The sequence below is a fragment of the Apium graveolens genome, chromosome 6 (genome assembly GCF_009905375.1).
Source record: "Apium graveolens cultivar Ventura chromosome 6, ASM990537v1, whole genome shotgun sequence".
Taxonomy (NCBI): domain Eukaryota; kingdom Viridiplantae; phylum Streptophyta; class Magnoliopsida; order Apiales; family Apiaceae; genus Apium; species Apium graveolens.
Genome location: NC_133652.1, coordinates 296,526,405 through 296,541,158, shown reverse-complemented (window position 1 = coordinate 296,541,158; position 14,754 = coordinate 296,526,405). Strand labels below are relative to the sequence as shown.

The window sequence follows — 14,754 nt, the reverse complement described above, 5'->3', positions numbered from 1 at the left end:
CCAAAGAATCAACCTTCATTGATAGCGCTTGGAGCTGGGCTGCAATAACGGTGGCTGCATCAACTTCCAGAATACCTGCTACCTTGCCTGACGTCATCCTCTGAGTTGGGTTTTGATGCTCATTTGCAGCCATCATCTCGATAAGATTATACGCCTCAGTATAGCTTTTAGCCCATAAGGCGCCTCCAGCTGCTGCATCGAGCATGGGCCGAGATTGGGCCCCCAAACCATTATAAAAACCAGTGATTACCATCCAATCCGGCATTCCATGATGTGGACATTTTCTCAACATTTCCTTGTAGCGTTCCCAAGCCTCGCACATAGATTCTGTAGGTTGCTGCGCAAATTGAGTAAGAGCACTCCTCATAGCAGCAGTCTTTGCTATTGGATAAAACTTCACCAGAAACTTTTGCGCAAGATCTTGCCACGTAGTGATTGACCCAGCTGGTTCAGAATGTAACCAGTCTTTAGCTTTATCCCTCAGTGAGAATGGGAAGAGCCTCAACTTGATAGCCTCATCAGTCACGCCATTATACTTAAAAGTGCTGCAGATCTCGACAAAATTCCTTATGTGCATGTTGGGGTCTTCAGTTGCCGCTCCTCCAAAAGAAACAGAATTCTGCACCATCTGAATAGTGCCCGGCTTGATTTCAAAGGTGTTAGCTTGAATAGCCGGATGAAGGATGCTTGACTGAATGTCATCAATTTTAGGCCGAGAAAAATCCATAAGAGCTGGATCAGCTTGAACAATACGATCTCCCATGTTTACTGGTTCTTTCTGCTCAGTTCCTGAATCCGAATCCTCAAAATCTAACTTCTCCGGTGTATCAAGAACTTCGTCTTTCTCCTCAGCTGTATCTAAGGTCCTCTTGCGAGCACGAGAACGAGTTTGCATAAACGTTTGCTAAAGTACCTGAAACACAACCGAAAAGAGTAATTAACTACTACGTCCTAATCACTGAGTCCTAATGACCAATGATGGTAAGTACATAAACTAAACAAATACGCCGAGTCCCCGGCAGCGGCGCCAAAAACTTGTTAGGGCGAAATCACGCACTAATATTCACGCAAGTATACGCGTTCACAAGTAATATAGAATACTTTCTAGTTCGTTCCCTCAGAGACTCAGACTAATTTATTGTCTAATTTAACTCACTCACCAATGTATGACTACTTCTCAATGTTAAGATAATAACACTTAAAATTGTTGATTAAATATTAACTATAATTAACTACTTAATTAACCACTTAACTAACACTTCAATTTATCAATAATAAAACACTCATGAGATCACAACTTCATTATTACTTCCTTCTATAGCCATAGTTATTACCTTTAGCATGTGACAGTGATGATATTAATCGAATAACACAAAACTGATAAAAGCCAACTTTCATTGTACTAATACCATTCTACCAAACATCCACAATTAAGATAGAAGTTGAATAGTCATCAATTATGTTGAGTTCCTATATGTCTACAGAAATTGACAACACAACGATTTAATCACAAGTTATCCCTTTTTGATTACATAGGGCAAATAAAACTGTTAGAGTTACCCACTAATCATGCACAACGTACATGAACCTATGCTAGCATGGCAAGTTCTAAATCTCAAGATCCACCGTCGCTTCACAAGAGATTAACACCCTATCTTATATGTTCGCGACGCACATAAGACGAATACGCACAACCAATACTAGATATCATGCAATCATCACATACTAAAGTATTAAACAATTAACTAAAGAATTCCATAATAAATCCGTTGCAACCCCATGATCACGATTAGCCCATTATAGAACTTATCGCCATCATGGGTTCATATGAAATCATGATAAACAAACACAAGAAAATAATAACTAAACTGATTATATTAAAACAGAGTACGTCACAAGAGTAAATAAGTCAAAGCAAGAAAACTAGCATCCAACGTTACAACGAAACAAGAATCACAAGAATATATGCTTCCTCTTCGTTGCTGTGTGCTAAATCGGTCTTCTTCCTTATCTCCTTCGCTTCTTGCAAAACACAATCTAAAACATAATCTCCTCTTAATACTCTATGAAAACGTCTCAATTATACCTATATAATAGTCCCATAAAACTCAGATTACATAGAAGTGGAAGCCAAACAGAAGTAGAAGTCTAAAATAATATATCTTTTTCCCCGACCTTGCGCGGCCGCTCAGCATTTCTTCGCGGGCGCGCAAGGCTGCTGCGCGGCCGCTCAGCATTGCTGCGCGGGCGCGCAGGACCCTTCTGGAAAAATTCCATGTTTGCTCCGTTTCTTCGCCGTAATCTGCCCGTTCTTTTCCTCTCGCAATGGTGAACACATGCCAAGGCTTATTCTTGATGATTCCTCCTCCGAAATGCAACTAATACCCTGAAATGCATAAACACTAGAAAAACGCATCAAATACACAAAATACTTGATTTTAAGACACCAATTTAAGCCATTTTAAGACGTTCTAAGTGGTATAAAATGCCACTTATCACATGGGTTACCGCAATATCACTTCTAGGATAAAACATCTCAAAGGGATCGGTTCACAAATACCGCAAGACTCAACAATGACCAGAACCTCAATTTATAAATAAATTTATATATCATGTATGTATATGTGTGAGAGAGATCGAGAGATAAGAGACTAGGGATGAGAGGTTAGGCTTTTTACTTTTCACGTTTCCAATTGTATATATCTATATTGTATTCATATAATGTGTCAATTATTATTATAAAAATAATAATAATCCTCATTTAGATATCAATATTAAATATAATCTAAGAAGCAAGGGTGTGTCACCCCCTCGAGCACTGCACACTAAAAGCTGCGGGGCTGCGGGTGCGTTCGGTGTTGCACGTGGGTGCACACAGGGTGCGCCATGCGGCATATCCCTGTATTTGGCAGCGTGGATTCGCAGGGGTGGGGGAAGGGGTGGCAGCGGGGATTCGCAGCCTGGAGAGGCAACCAGGCGACTTCATCTTCGTCTTCGCTGTCCAGTGTTCTCCGTCACAACTCCGGCAGAATTTTCACCATCATCTGGTAAGCTCTTAATATTTTTATTTCCTTGATTTATTTGTATGATTATGTGAATCACGAACTATTTTCTACTTTTATGGCTTTCTAGTTGTATATATAGGTTGTATGTATATTCTGTATTTTGTTCGTGTGTGTCTACATGAGGTGTTTATGTTTGTCCACATGAGCTGCCCTGCTACCAAGGAATAAGAACAATGTTACTTTTTTAATTATATTTGTTAATTCAATATTTGTTTATTAATTAATATTATTATATTGTTTTATATGTATATAATGTTTTGTTTGTACAATTATGTAAACATGATTGATTGTGTATTGTTTGGAAACTTCTTTGTTTATTTTTTTAATTATAGCTCTCGTAAGGTGAGTTAGTGACTCATTTTTTACTTTAAATTTTCCAGGTCATGGAGTCTAATTCATCCACAAATTCGGCTACAAGTACCGGAGCTTCTCTAAGCCAACAATCAGGAGATGTTGATATTTTATGGAAGCATGTTACAAAAATTGAGAAATTAAAAGAAAGAAGAAAACAAAAAACAATTATAATTTTTCTAACGATGAATTTACGGGTTCTTATTCAAGGGAAAAAGCACATTTGCTAAAGATTAAAGGGAAAAAAGTTGCGGTTTGTGCAAAAGTCACTTCTGAACATTTAAAGGAGTTTCAAAGGGAATTGGCGGAGGCCGAAGAAAGAAGGAGACCAATGGATATTCCGCTATCTCCTTCAAGTCAAACTCAATCTTGTAGTGCTTGGGGACCAATTGAGAAGAGGCAACATATATAAATAAAAAAGGCGACGGATCCGAACAATCCAATCAATAAAGCATATAATTAAATGGAGAGGCGGGCACTATTGGATAGTGAGATTTCAAGGGGATTTTATTCTGGGGGTTTGCCTTTTCATTATGCTAGAAATTCATATCACATCAAATCATACAATATAACTTCCGAGATCAATCTTATTGGGTATGATCCTCCAACTTAGAATACTTTACACACTACCTTGTTACAAAAGGAGAGAGCATATGTTCAAAGATTGTTAGATCCCATCAAGACAACATGGAAGGAAAAAGCTATAACTATAGTTTCTGATGGGTGGAGTGACACTCAAAGATGGCCTTTGATAAATTTTATGGCAGTCACTGAACTTGGTCCTATGTTCATAAAAGTAGTTAATTATGAAGGAAATGTGAAAGATAAATTTTTCATGGAGCACTTAATCAAGGAGGTCATCATGCAAGTGGGAGCTCAACATGGGGTTCAAGTCATAAATGATAATGCTCCTGTGTGCAAGGCGAAAGGTACTATAACAAAGAGTCAAATCATTTTTCCATTTTTTGATATGTTATTTTGTATGTCTATTTATGTTGCATATGTTTATTTTATTTTTTTAGGCATGCTTGTTGAGGCTCAGTTTCCTCACATCTTCTGGACTCTGTTGTAGTCCATATTCTCAACTTGGCATTGAAGAATATTTGTGATCCCAGTAATATCCAGTCTGATAAAGATGCTTTCATTGAGTGTCATTGTATTAAAGAAGTGGTTGATAAAGCACTAATGATTAAGACTTTCATACTTAATCACAATATGGTGGCAACAATGTTCAACAATATTGCACCTTTAAAGCTTTCTTGGAGTTGCTGAAACAAGATTTGCATCAACAATCGTTATGCTCAAAAGACTTAAACTTCTGAAACATGCTTTAGAGAGGTTGGTGCTTAGTGAGGAGTGAAGCACTTATCGTGAGTATGATCAACCCAAGCCCCTCTCATAAGGACAACAATCCTTGATGAAATATGGTGGGATCAAGTTGATTACATTCTTGAGTTTACAGATCCTATATATTTCACTACACCAAAAGTGGCCTTCTGCATCATTCCACAAACGTTGCAACATGCCAAATAAATGTTGCAACAAACCAAAAAAATTCAACGGCAACACTTTTGTGATGTTAGTATTTTTGGCGTTGCCTTAGGGTTCAAAGGAAACATTTTATTATCAAGGGCAACACCAAAAATTATGTTGCAAAAAGCAATGACATGTCAAAAAAAGGGGGCCAAAGTGACACGTGGACTGACACGTGGCTTTTTGACATGTGGCAGTTGTTGGGCCCACTGACAGGTGGAGCCTACTGACAGGTGGAGCCCACTTACATGTGGATCCAGCTTGACATGTGGCACTTTTGCAACACTTTTTAGTACCTATTTACAACATTTTTAATACCTATTACAACACAATAACAATGGTCAAATTTTGAAATGTACTTTCTGCATACATTAAAGCCCAGTTCTATATTAGAACTGTTTTCCCAATCCCAGTCAAATCATTAGAAAGACAGTACAATATCACCAGTATGATGAACTGCATCATTTAGACAATTTCTAATTACAAAAAAATTAGATTTGCAAATGTGATATTACTGGACAATTCCAAAGTACTAGAATTAATACAACTACTACACACGTTCAGACTTGGAAATTACTACATAACTATGGTTTACAAAATCAACAACTACTTCAGCAGATAAAATGGCATGTCCTTGGCCTAGTGTCATGGCCATTATTTGACCACTGTAATGAGGTAGTTCTTATAAAATCTGCCGTCATGGGTGGTTTCAGACCAGAATCCTTTAACGAGCTCTCATCATCATAATCTGCACACAAAAAAACTCTAGTTAGTCAGGGGTATATCTTGTATACATACAAATCATGTGTGCAGAAAAGAAAGGTTACCCCATTTGTGTGGCGAGCGTGGGACTTGGATATTGATCAACGCATTTGATTCCCAATATAGAAAATATCAAGAATCCTAAACACAAAATTGGACACGAGTGCAGGGACAAACCTGCTAGGGTGACAGAGTAATCTAATTTGATAAAATCTTTCATTATTAAACAGTGTCTTTTTTCAATTAAAAAAAGGATTACCAATAAAATTGTTTTACTTAATCATATAACTACTTTAAACACAACATCAAAAAGATAAAAAAAATTAAAAAAAAACTTCAAAAGGATAAACTAGAGCCAGTTTTCCAGAGGTCTTGTTCCTAAAAACTAAGTTTCTCAACGACCTTAAATCCTATTTGCAGCATAAAATGTAGAACTGCAACATCAAGGATCAGATTCAGAGCCCAGCAGTCAAACACACACTGATTTGCCGAGTATGGTAACACAATAAGATAGTGAAATTAAGAGATTCTAAAATTACGTCTTGCTAATAATTCTTTTTTTGTATTTTGGATAACAAATACAAGATACGCAAATGAGTGAATTTTGCATTCCTCATTTGTTTAAAAACACTCACCTTTTTACCCATAATCCTTATTATGTGTAACAAAATAACCACTTTCTTTCTTCAAACTCATACCCCTTCCGTTCCGAAAAATGTTTATTTTTTGTATTGGACATAATTCTCAATGCACACTTTTGATCATTAATATCTTTAATTTCGTACTAATAATAAATGTAAAAACTTCATCGTATTAAAGTAGTTATAAATACGAATCCAACAAAATCACTCATGATTATATTAAATCTTACAGATTAGGTATAATTTAATAATTTATCTCATGTTATGAATACGTAAGTGACAGAGGGAGTACCCTTTCTTAAGCACATAATGCACCCAGTGAGCCCAGCAAAATAAATGTGCATGTACATATGAAGCTCCCTATCTAACCAAAAAAAATAAGTCATTCATGTAATTGCATACTTTTCCAATATTTTTATTATCAACAAGACAGTGAACACATAATGATCAGATTTGCTTTCTCAATCTGAAATTATTAATAATCATGTACATACAGTTACATTCATGCAAAGCATTAAATAAGTGATCTTTATAAAAACTACACTTAAATTTCGATACACATAGGCACATTGGGAGCGTAGATAATTGTATGTGAAGCAGTTGCAGAGGCTCTTCAATTGCTAAATCAAGTTTCTTCCTGAATGATGCTTTGATCTGCTTCCCCTTTTGGCAGACATCACACAGTCCATCTTTTGTAAACTCCACAAGAGGAATGCCTCTTACTAGCTCTTTCTTTACCAGCTCATTCATGGTCTTGAAGTTTAGATGGGATAGCTTCTTGTGCCATAGCCAACTTTCATCTTGACTTGCTTTACTGAGAAGATAAGTTACAGATTCTACTTTAGTTGAGTTGAAGTCAGCTAGATACACATTTCCTCTTCTCACACCAGTAAGAACCACTTTGTTGTTTTGATTGTTAGTCACAACACAGGCTTCTTTGTTGAAGGTTACTGAGTTGCCTTTGTCACAAAGCTGGCTGATACTCAACAGATTGTGTTTGAGACCATCCACTAAGGCAACCTCTTCAATGATGACATTGTCCTTTGAAATCAAGCCATATCCCACAGTATATCCTTTGTTGTCATCTCCAAAAGTAATACTTGGGCCAGCTCTCTCCTTAAATTCTGTGAGCAGGGTAGAATCACCAGTCATGTGTCTTGAACAACCACTATCCAAGTACCAAAGATTCCTTCTGTCTCCCAGCACACATCAAAATCAAATCAAGTTGATTTTGGTACCCAAGTTTCCTTGGGTCCTGCCTTGTTAGCTTTCTTCTTCTGTTTCTTAGGTCTTAACTCATTTGACTTAGGAATTTCAGATTCTTCCTTAGTCATTTGGGCTGGGCCTTTGAAACCACTAGATGCAACAGAATTATCATGCATGTTATGGCTAACAGGAAATGGCATGCTTGGTGCAAACATGTTATTCCAGTAAGGCATGCTAAATGGCATTTGAGGCATATTGTCTGCAGCATAATATGGATTAGGTGCAAATGGCATATTAGCAAACTGTGCATTCATATTCTGTGTAGGCATAGCATTAACAGGCATGGGAGGCATGGCATTCATGTTAGGAAATTGAGACTGAACAGACATGGGAGTAGGCATGGCAGATTTGCAATTAACAGACAAATGATTTACACTACCATACTTGACACGGATCTTTCTAGGAGCATATTTATCAGGTGTGTAGTTATTGTGTTTGTTAATCCCTACTTTACCATTCCTATTGTTTTTCTTTTTAGTCTCTGTTTTTACCTCTATTTTCTCAAGTCTGTCACTTAACTGTTTGACAGTCATGTGACCAACATTAGCCTTTTTCCCTTTCTTAGCTTGACTTGACTCTCCTGAAACAAAGTTCTTGGAAACAGACCCATACTTATCATTTAGCTTGGTTAATTTGGCTTTGCTAATGGGTTTGCTTACAGCCGACGGATGAGGATTTTTATCATTCGACGGATAACACTTTTTGTTATCCGACGGATAGTCCTCATCATCCGTTGAGTCTACATCTGACAGCAACCCATCTACCAAAATAGGTTCTAGTTTCTCCTTATTCTTTTTCCAGGCTTCATCACAAAAAGACTCAATTCCTTGAACCTTGGTGATTTGAGCATGAACGTCTCTGGATGTTTTCCATGCTTTAATCACCTCTTGTTCACGATCGAGCTGCTTTTTTAAAATTTTTTCCTTTTTCAAGGACTCAGTTAATTCCTCCTTGGCAATCCTACACTCAATTTTTAGTTTTTCAAACTCAATAAACTGAGACTCAAGCACATTATTCCTCTCACTTGAAAACAAGTTGTTTTCTTTGATGTTAGCATTTTCTTTAGTGAGGGACTTAAGTGTAACACGCAAATGATACAATTCTGTAGACATGCCATTTATGGCATCATTACACTCAGCTTTAGATAAATGTGTAAGGTTTGTAGTGATTACCTGATTGCTTGAGGAACTTGTCTCTGTTTCATCAGTCTTGGCCATAAGGGCTAGATTGACATAGCTGACATCTTCATCTTTATCCAAGCCATCAGCTGCCCAGTTATTCTCTTGTGTAATAAAAGCCCTTTCCTTTTATTTGAGTAGATCAAAGTATTTTTGCTTGTAATCTACAGACTCAAATCTTTTCTTACTGGAATCTGACTTTCTACACTCATTTGCAAAATGCCCTGCCAAGCCACATTTGAAACATTTGAATTTTGACTTATCCACCATGTTTCTATTTGGCTTGGCTGCTCCAAAGTTCTTTTTGAACTTGAGCTTGGAAAATCTTCTTGAAAGGAATGCTAGGTGCTCATCAATGTCCTCCATGTCATCTTGGCTCAATGAATCTTCATTTTCTGTAGCTAGCCCCTTACCCTTGCTTTCACAGACCTTTGAAGTTGATTCCACAGCTTCCATCTTCACTTCCTTCTCCTTATTCAGATCAGCAACTAGTGCAATGGATCCTCCTTTCTTCTTTCCTCTCTCCATTCTTTCATCCTGCTCTATCTCAAGCTTATAGGTTTTCAGAATGCCATACAGTCTCTCTAAAGTAAACTCCTTATAATCCTGTGAGTTTCTCAATGAGACTGTCATTGGTTTCCATTCCTTTGGAAGAGATCTGAGAAATTTCAGATTGGAGTCTTTAGTTTGATAGACTCTTCCATGCAACTTAAGAGCATTTAGTAGTTTTTGGAATCTACTAAAAATGTTAGTGAGTGATTCACTTTCTTCATTGTGAAAATGCTCATATTGCTGAATCAGGAGCTGCATTTTATTTTCTCTTACTTGCTCAGTACCATCACAGATTATCTGTATTGTGTCCCAAACTTCCTTGGCAGTCTTGCATTTGATGATGTTATCAAACATGTCTGCATCAACACCATTGAACATAATGTTCATGGGGCCTTTTTATCTTTCCTGACTTGGTCAATGTCAGGATCAGACCATTCATGCCTTGGCTTTGGAACAGATGGCTCATTTCCTGTTGCAGCCCTCATTGGAATATGAGGGCCTCTTTCTATGCAGTCCACGTAGGCCTCATCTTAAGAGAGCATGTGAAGATGCATCTTTACCTTCCAATGATGGTAATTATCTTTATCAAGAAAAGGAATCTTGACTCCAGCATCTTTCTTGTCAATCTTGCTGAATTGTTTTGATCTTTAAACTCTTTGTAGATTAAGAGCTTGCTCTGATACCAATTGTTATTCCCTTAACAATATAGCAAGAATTACAGAAGGGGGGTTGAATGGAATTTTTGAACCTTTTTCTTGAAATAAAAATGTTCAACTCGATTATAGATATATTTGTTTTGATTAGCACAATGCGGAATATAAACTTGAATGAATCAAAACACAAGTAATTAAAAACAAGAGTCTTTAAAAAACTTTCTGGTGGATTTAAACAATTCCACCAGAGATATATAGAATATATCGAGAGGACTCTGTGTGCAGAAATGCCCACAGCTGCTTTGTAATAACCCCAATTTTTAGAAATTTTTGAAACCTTTATGAATAGTGATTTTGCAGATTATGCCGAATGAGAAAACTTTTCATGCCACACTATGTAGGGGTTCTTTTATGGATATTCTGAGATTTTATTGGTACTCTATGTGATATATAAGTGTATGTAAAGATCGTCAGAATCCAAATCTGAACACTTTGATTTTTCCCGGAAATCCACTAGATACGGAAAGAATTGAGTATAAGGTAACAGGATAAGAAGGATTTAAATTAAAGGATTTTATTAGAGGATCATAAAAAGGAATATAATGTATTGAGAAAGGTTAAGGGAACCCAAGTAATAAGATCCCGGATATGATCCCTCAAACGATAAACGAAAATGAAAGTTAAGCGAACCGTATAACAGATCAGCGGTCATTAGCCAAGTAATTAAAAGCTAATCAAAGAGATTAGAGGGGATGATGTCATCCAACCAATGAGAAGAGGACAAAGGAGGGAGGGTGACATCACATGATGACAAAAGCATGACATAAGGAAAGGAATTGTTGGATGATTGTGAGCCACAGAAAAGTTACCATGGTAAAAAGGTAAGAAATCAAAACAAAACAAATCAAAAGAAACCAACCAAGCCAAAATATTTCATTTTCATCAAAAAACACAAAACACCTCCATTTTCAAGAAGAGCTCTCGGCTTTTCTTCTTTTTCAAAGAGGAAAATTCCAAAATTCAAGATCCAAGCCTTTTTAATTAGTGAGGTAATTATCTAAGACTCATTATGCATAGTTATGGATATCCTATAAGTTTGAGCTCCTAAATCATTCACAATCTCTTCCTAAAAATCATGGAAGAAGATGGTGAATAGTATTTTCAAGAACTAAAATTTTTGTTCTTCCAGTTTTGTTTAGTTTAAGCTTGGCTAAGGACTTTAAGGGTGATCCCAAGCCATTCTCTTGATTCTCCACTCTCCAGGGAAGGTATAAACTCCAAACCCTAGCTTTAGTTTTGAGTAATTAGGAATGAATATGATTGATATAGTATATGTGAAGCATGATGCTTGTTTGTTTAAAGTTTGGTTGAGTTTGTGGAGATTAGTTGGTTTTGTGGTGTTTTTGGAGTTGTAAATCTTGATAATTAGTTAAAAAACTTAAGTAAAGCTTTTAGTTCATGTGGGGAATTAGTATAAATTGTTAATGTTGATTTGTTGGGGCTGTTATGATGTAGTATGGATGGAGTTTTGATTTGGTTGTGATTGTGGATTGATTGTGGGTTGAATTAGAGTGTTTTAAATTTGGGTAATCGCGTAAACATAGCCGTCGTAATGTCCGATTTACTTTAGGCTTATTTGTTCTTAACATTAGGACCCGGGAACTCACTGCTAGGTTTTGACCATTTCCATGATTAGATAGTTCATGTTACGAGCTTCGTTTTGATATGTAGTTCGTTTGATTCCGATGTACGGTTTAGGAGAAACGGCCGTTTTAAGTAACGACGTTTCGCGAACGAATCATTACCCCTCGCCTTACTTTGAAACATAGGCTAAAGACCTAAAAGGGCTAATTGGAATATGAAACAATTATGTTAAGTGGATTAGGCAGTTGGTAAGGTACTCGCGAAATAATCGCCTTAAAACTCTTAATGGTTAATTTATTAAAAATGGTGGAGCCGAGGGTACTCGAGCGACTTAAGTAAATCGTTAAGCGCTAAAGCGAACGTTAGGACTCTAAATGGTTAAAGTCTAGTTTCTTAAGCGACCGGGGTTTAATTCCGACTTATGTTGTTGTTCATAGGTTATTGGACCCACTCTAAGTTTAAGTCTATTCGGGAGCACTCAGGCAAGTTTTCTACCCGTATAACTGTTGTTGTGATGTATATATGTATATGCATGATCTTGCGATAAATGCATATTTGTTATTAGCAAATTCTTGCGATATATTGTAGCATGTGATATGGTATATATGCATGTCTGTTTCGTAATCTGGTTATCTATCTGTTGATTTCAATGCTTATAGTTGCATAATACCTATGCTAGAGATAAGCAGTAGATGCGTATACCCTTAGTATAGGGGACCCAAAGGTGAACATATTTCTAAACCGGGAGTCGATGTTCCTGAGTATAATATATATATATATATATATGGTTATAGTTTTCAAAACTATTAATCGAATAAGGTTTATTCGATAACTTTAACTTTATTTTATTTAATGAATATTATTTGAATATTCATTCGTGGACTTATGACTCTGTTTATTCTATTTAATGATTATTATTTGAATATTCATTTGAGGATGTATGACTCCGTTTATTTTATTTAATGAATATTATTTATAATATTCATTCGAGGTATTATGACTCCGCTTATTATTTAATAATATTCTTTATTTTATTAAAGAATAATGTTTCGATAATCAAACTTATTTTCGATTATTCAAATAAAGATAGTACTTTTGTATAAGTATATCTTTGGTTATTTAATATTCATTTCAAGTATGAGTTTTAAAACTTCTACTTCAATTATTTTTATAAGGATTATCTTTATGAGAATATTATTTAAATAATAATATTCAGATATTTCTAATATATCGGGACTGATATATTTTAATAAATCAGCAGTACTCCAAACATTCTTAAAAATGTTTTCGAGTCTTCAAAATGATTTTTAAAGTTAGAGTGGACCCCAAAACTCATTTTTATATTTAAGATCTTCCTTTCAAAGGGGATTTAAATACTCGCTCAAAACCTGAGGGATCCAGCCCTGTGGTGTATTTTACATTCGCAACGTGGTTGCTGTTTTGAGAAAACAATTTGATTACTTGCCCAACGTTCGGGAAGTAAGTCCCTCTAATTGAGTCGGCATAAGCGACAGGCCGGGGTACGGTCTATCAAAGTGTAAGTGGCTGGGTGGCAGTCCATCAACGCGTAAGAGGCCGGGTGGCGGTCCAGCACAAGGTCCTTATGTGGCCAGGGTGATGACCGGTGGGGGATTCATCCATCTACTAGTAGAAAAGGTTACTTATTGGTATCTTTGCCTAATCAGCAAGATATCAGGTTTATGCCAAGGTTTCTCCTTTCCAAATTCATTGGATATTGCAACTCTGTTTATAATTTTCATAACAGAGGTTTTCAAGGAGTGTATGAAATGTATATATATATAAGGTGTATATATATATCGGGACTTAATGAAGTATCTCGTAACTTCATTATTTATAATGATGTTCAAAGATTGAATCTATTCAAATCTTGTCTTGTAGTCTCATCTATGTGATGAACTTTTGAAACTAATTATAACTTGAACGGTGGTAGTTCAAGTAGTATTTGGAAAAGATATAAGTATATTGGAGTATCTTGTAACTTCATCTTTTAAACTTATATCTAGCAAATGATTATCTTGTGCATGTCAAAGATTTTCAGAAAAACGTTGAGACAAGGTTAGATATATGAGATCACCTTGCAACGATAGTTTTATACAGTTATAAACTGAAACTCTGTGTATATTATGCATGGAAGAGGACTTCCAAGATTTTGAAAAGTATATATGTATATATACTGAATATTTTGCGACTTCATCGCATTAAGATATCAAACTTGGTCCATTTCTTTTGACCAAGACTTCATGAGTACTATGAGAAGGCTCATATATTGTTAATCATTATACATATTATTTTGGTGGGCTTGCTGCTCACCCTTGTTTTCTTCTTTCATTACACAACAACAGATAGAAAAGATGAACAGGACCAAGCTCCCAATTCGCGAGCGGATAGGAAACGTTCCGCAGTTTCCTATAGGCGTTGATATCGCTGTAACTGAGGTAGGAACTACCAATAGGCTAGGCTTCAACTTTTGATGTACCAGATTTATGTATATTTATGAATTGTAATAATGGCAAAGAAATGTAAATTTATTCAGAAACCCTTTTAAGGTGTATTGGCAGATAATTGTGGAATAAAATGACTTGTGATTATTTTTGGATATTCATCTCTGAGACTATAACATGTGGTGTGTGTGTTTATTGTGGGGTCACAGTACAGAGTAGTTGATTATTTATTAAGATTGGGTGTTATTAAGGGAAATGGAACTCGTGACAACCCGGATCCCCGACCCCGGATTTGGGGGTGTTACAGAAGTGGTATCAGAGCTAAGCGTTATAAACCTCAGAGATGATGTGACGTTAAGATAATAAGTTCATTAAGATAATAAGAACTCTTGCCAAGTTCATAGTCGGGCTACCTAACGTAGTACTGGCAGTTAAAACCCTTATAGGAACCCATATAAATATCGTGATAGAAGCGTAGTTCGTTATCGTATATGGTAGCAGGACTCCGAACCCTGAGGTTGAGGAGCAACAACGCGATGATGTTTTATTACTTATTGGAGATCAGATTATGGATCCGATAGAGCGTCCAAACGCGGGATCGGATGATGTTCATATTGAGGATGTAGCGGTTGAGGATGTTGTCCTAG

At 36.3% G+C, this 14,754-nt stretch overlaps 1 non-coding gene across 1 annotated transcript; it reads left to right on the top strand.

Annotated features, from left to right (window-relative positions):
- Positions 1–263: 263 nt before the first annotated feature.
- On the top strand, positions 264–370 carry LOC141669363 (small nucleolar RNA R71). Its single transcript, XR_012553650.1, has one exon. It is a non-coding gene; the product is annotated as a small nucleolar RNA R71 (small nucleolar RNA).
- The last annotated feature ends 14,384 nt before the right edge of the window (positions 371–14,754 follow it).